The following is a 5,477-nucleotide window of genomic DNA, read 5'->3' on the forward strand; positions in this document are numbered from 1 at the left end:
GCAGTGCGATGCGGCGGCTAGTAAAGCGACCAAAACGCTGGCTTGCATCCATAGATGCTTCTCAAGCAAATCCCGGGACGTCATTCTCCCCCTGTACTCGGCCTTAGTGAGGCCGCAGCTGGAGTACTGTGTCCAGTTTTGGGCTCCACAATTCAAAAAGGATGTGGAGAAGCTTGAGAGAGTCCAGAGAAGAGCCACGCGCATGATCAGAGGTCAGGGAAGCAGACCCTACGATGACAGGCTGAGAGCCCTGGGGCTCTTTAGCCTGGAAAAGTGCAGGCTCAGGGGTGATCTGATGGCCACCTACAAGTTTATCAGGGGTGACCACCAGTATCTGGGGGAACATTTGTTCACCAGAGCGCCTCAAGGGATGACGAGGTCGAATGGTCACAAACTACTTCAAGATCGTTTCAGGCTGGACATAAGGAAGAATTTCTATACTGTCCGAGCCCCCAAGGTCTGGAACAGCCTGCCACTGTAGGTGGTTCAAGCGCCTTCATTGAACACCTTCAAGATGAAACTGGATGCTTATCTTGCTGGGATCCTATGACCGCAGCTGACTTCCTGCCCTTTCGGGGCTGGACTCGATGATCTTCCGAGGTCCCTTCCAGCCCTAATGTCTATGAAATCTATGAAATCTATGAAATTTTGCATGCCAGTCTACCTACTGACAGTCCTCCAGGCCTGAATTATAGAGCTGGGTTTGGGCTGAGATTATGGGTGGAAATCCTTTTTGGGTTACCCTAAACCATATGTCTCTGCAATCAAGGGATTCTCCTGAAGAAGCCTAGGCATAGTCCTGCTGGACCTGAAGCTCAGTTTGTGAGTGCCAACCTGAGAACTGACAACCCCTCTGGCCTTTGTAATAAATATTTAGCCCCAAATAAGGAGCTGAGTTTGGGCTGGGATTACAGGAAATCCTTTTTGGGTCTCCTAAAAACACATGGCTCTCCCATTGGGGGACTTTCTTGAAGGGGGACTGGGCAGGCCCATACCTGACCTGAAGCTCAGCTTTTGCATGCCAAGCTGCCAACTCACAGGCCCCAAGGCCTAAATAAGGAGCTGGTTTTGGTCTGGGATTACGGGTGGAAATTCTTTTTGGATTTCATTGCTGATAGGCTTCATAGAAACACAATGAAGTTTTGAAAATGTCTCTATAATCTCTGGCATAAGGATAGGAGTGGTTCAAAATCTAAGACATTAAATCCAGCTTTGGTGAAAATGTACTGTGTGTGCAAGAAGCCTGAGGATTCAAGGTCTTGTGTGCAGTGTGACCACTGTAATGATAAGGTTTTACCCTACCTACATAGGATTTCAAACTGCTCAGGATGTTGCAGACATAACACCATGGTTTTGTCCAGCGTGTGAGGTAGGACTGAACAGTAGTAGATTCAGCCAAGCACTAGACAAGACCAAAAGGCATTCTTTTGATTTGGAATTAGTTTCAAAACTCCCCATTTTCCAGAACCTGACACTAGACTCAGGAAAGACAGTGAAGGTTCCCTTAAATCCACCAGTACTTCTGCTATGTGGTATGGTAACCAAGTAAATAATGATATCAAGAAAGATTAAATTATTTCCCAAAATGATCAAGATGATTACTACAATATAATCAAACAGATTCTGGCTCTAAATCTATGACTACTGGGCAAAGTACATCTGTAGGAGTAGAAATTGATAAGCAGTCAACAGTGACCCTAAATGCACGACCAGTGGTTCAGAGAGCATTATGACCGCAAAAACATTACAGAAGATGTTATATACCGATGTTCCTTTCCACAAGTAAGGTAGATATACTGCTTCATGTCCATCAAGTTTCAATATTATTTTGGGTAAGGATGAATGGAAACAAATATATCCCTCATCAAAATTACCACTACAGAGTTTGACAAATGGATGGTCATGCATTTTGGCCAAAAATTAAAAGAATACAATCATTTTTGTGTTTTTGTCTTTAAACATAATTGTGTTAAGGCACAGAAATCTAGAAAGATGAATGTTTCTTCTTGGTATGCAAAAGCAAAATGCAAATTTGCTGGGTGTATTTGGTTATTTATGAAGATCAAAGCTAAACCAGGGAAGCATGATGTGAAAATTTAAATTCAAGTGAAAGGAGAAATAGAACAGAAAGTTGGTGAATTCCACAAAAGGCACACATGCCAGACAGAAGAAAGAGAATTAAGGCAAAAGCTGAAGGCAGACACACCAAGTCAACTGAGGAATAAATTACAGTCTGATCCTGCCATACTAATGGCTGACAACTTCAGTGAATTAAAAAGCCAGCAATGTTTTGGAAAAAATAGCTAGTGAGGGTAATCTTGAGGGGGAAACTGATCCTAATATATACTGGATTGCCTCCATATCCAGGGAAAACAAGATTCCTCTGATAACATGATATATAAAACTGCACATGCCTACTTGCAGTACATTGCTATGTCACCTTTCACACTGCACATGTGCATAGACATCTGGCTGCACCTACTTTTTGATCTTCAAAGAGCAAAGCTGCGTATCTTATACTTTGATGCCAAAGGGTCTGTTGTTAGGAAACCCCTATCATGTAAACTTCAAATCTTGTATTATGCTTTATGTGCTAAGTGCCCATCCAACTCAACAAACATCCTACCAGTAGCAGAGAAGCTAACAGCTGACCAAACAACTCCACCAGTATCACACTGGCTGACTTTGCTTTTCTTGAGACACTCTTAGAGTAACTAGTAATCACTTTAGACCACAAAAAGGATAACGTGACTTCAGCTGAGCTTTAATTCATGCAGCTATTCAGGTTTTCAACCATATGACTACTATACAGTACCTGAAAGTATGTACTGGGAAAAGGAAGGCTGATTTTACAGTTTTGCAAATATGTGCCACACGTGATCAAAATACTATGTGGACATGTATCTAAAGTTGCAGTTTCCAAGGATATCAAGAATTTTTTTGCATGCTTTGTCTTATTACAAAATACAAAAACAATATATGAGCACATGGAATTAAGAAACTCAGCATAATTTTCAGTGCATCACATCTTGATAGACAATGCAGGGAAACAATAAGAGAGGTCAGGCAGTGTATACATAACCAGCAGATCTCTTTCTCTCAAACCATTCTAAACTTTGACCAAGAAACTGTGACTGAACAGAAACAGGAATCAATTTGTAAAAATTCTCCTTTTGTTCAATTGATTCCATCATCTAGTCTCAGAAAAAATGACCAGGAGAATAAGACCTGTCCTCTAAACAACTATTATTATATGGAATTGCAAAAACTCCTTATCAAATATGTCCCAACATTACCATTTATGGAGTGGCATTATGCTAAAAACAGTAAAATGATCACAAACTAGCATCAGCAATGCAACTGTTAAAAATTGGTTCAGAATTGTCAAAAAGCAGGTTCTGAATGACAAACGCTATCCCAGAGCTTCTGAGTTTGTAGAAGTTATGAAAGACACTATTCAAGGTAAAATGTGTGCAGTAGCAATAAGAGTGTATTTGGTAGCTGTGTTGGTCTGAGACAAAAAGAAATGCAAAACTCTAGAACTCTTGCTTCAGAGATGATACTTTTCATTATACCAACTAAAAATTCACAAAAAAAAAAAGTCTTTTTCTGTAAGCAAACCACCAGGGAAGGAATCCTGCCTTATCTGCACATCAAAGAGCAACTCACAAAGACACTCTCATTGACCCAGAGGAACAAACTTCCACCTTCAGCTTCCTCTGTGCAAAAATTAAGTTTATTTTCCACCTCTGGGGACCTTTTACCATCTTTAATTTTCCCTGAGCCCGAGTCAGGGCTAACGGGGCTCAGCCCCCACCCCCCCCCCCCCCACCCCACCAGCGCCTGAGCCCCAGCTGGCAGGGGGGAGGGGCATGCCAGGCTCACAGCTGGCCCAGCAAAGCAGGCAGGTAGGAAAGTTTTCTTCTTCCTTTAGTTTCTGGGCTAGGAAGGGTGGAGGAGGGGGCAGAGATAAAGACTCCCACAGTGCAGGAGGGAGCAGGGTAGGGGCAGGGCTGAATCATTCACTTCCGCCCCTGCTGCACTGTGGAGCCCTGGCCAGGCTAGGTTGTGGGGCAATTGGAGCCTGGTGGCTCCTGCCGCTGTGCGCACTGTGAGGGGGCTGGGGGAGGAGTGGCACGTTTTCCCAACCCCTGGGCTCCAACGCGCCGCAGCCCTGGATGAGCTGCTGGGCTCTGATTGCCCCATGACCTGGCCCAGCCGGGGCCCTATTCACTGTGAATGGAGCTCCAGCCGGGCCAGGTCGTGAAGCAGTCAGAGCTGGGTGGCTCCTGCAGAATTGTGGCACCAGGGCGCCGGGGGGGGCACATGTCCCCCCAATCTTTGTATGGGGCAAGGGCGGGCTTCAATGCAAGGCAAGGTGGGCTCTGCCTGCTCCATGCCTTGCTGCAGCCTTTGAAAGCAGTGCAGCACAATGCCATGTGCCTCGCTACCCAGCCCCCCCAGTGGCAGGACACACATTGCGGTGTGCCGCTTTCAAAGGCTGCAGCGAGATGGGAAGCAGGCAGAGCCCAGCTCGCCTCGCAGCTGCAGCCCACCCTCATCCTGTGCAAAGATCGGGGGCGGGGGGGCGTGCTATGTGCCCTCCTTGGCTCCGCGGTGCCACAACTCTGCAAGAGCCGCCAGACTGTTCCCAGAGACGACTTAGACGGGGCGGGGTGAGGTGGGGTTCCTGGGGGCACCGTCTCCTTTGGCCCAGCGGCAGAGCCGAGACTGACCCTGCTCCAGCTCCAGACGCCCCCTGGGTGGTGCAAGGCTGGGGCTGGACCAGGCCAGCATGGGGAGGCAGCCAGGGCCAGTGCAGGGCTGGGGGGCAGTAGATGCCAGTGCCAGGCAATGACCCCTGGTGCGGGGGAAGGGGCAGCCACACAGATGCAGCAGGCCCTGCCTCTGAGCCCAATCCCTTACCAGTGCCAGCCCCACCCTTGCTCCCTCCACCTGCTATGGCCCGTTCCCCTCCCCCCACCCCTTCCCCCACAGACTTTTGGCCAGGGGAGGAGGGCTGAGCATGCGCAATTTTTTTCTCCCTCTGCCCTTGGCCCCCTGGTTGGAGATCAGCCGCTGGGGGACCCCCACCCCACCGGTTGGCAGTTGGCTTTTCAGCAATATTAGGAGGTACCAGTCGCCCATGATTACCATGATGGAATGTTAGGATTGAAATAGGCAGGATGTGGAGATACACCAGCAACTGAAGAAGAGTTCTCCATAGCTCTTAGGAAGTAAAGTGTACCAAGCCACATTGCTGCTATACGAATGTATTAGAAACAATAAGGACATCACCGAGGACACACACAGATAGTTAAATACCTACCAAAGCCTCATGGTCAGGGAATTAAGAATATTGGACTGATGCTAAAACAAGTCAGCAGATTGCATTACCTGCAACTATTAATGCCGAGTGCTGGCTGGCTGTTAAATAACCTGGCAACCTCTAAGATGCCAGTGGCTTTGGGCAGAAG

General features: G+C 47.1%; 1 protein-coding gene across 1 annotated transcript in view; it reads left to right on the forward strand.

Moving 5' to 3' along the window:
• The window catches only part of DECR2 (2,4-dienoyl-CoA reductase 2), a 34,651-nt gene that overhangs the window by 7,206 nt on the left and 21,968 nt on the right, over positions 1 to 5,477 (forward strand). The gene's annotated exons all lie outside the window — the stretch shown is intronic.

Source organism: Alligator sinensis, unplaced genomic scaffold (assembly GCF_000455745.1).
Source record: "Alligator sinensis unplaced genomic scaffold, ASM45574v1 scaffold449_1, whole genome shotgun sequence".
In the NCBI taxonomy this organism is placed as follows: domain Eukaryota; kingdom Metazoa; phylum Chordata; order Crocodylia; family Alligatoridae; genus Alligator; species Alligator sinensis.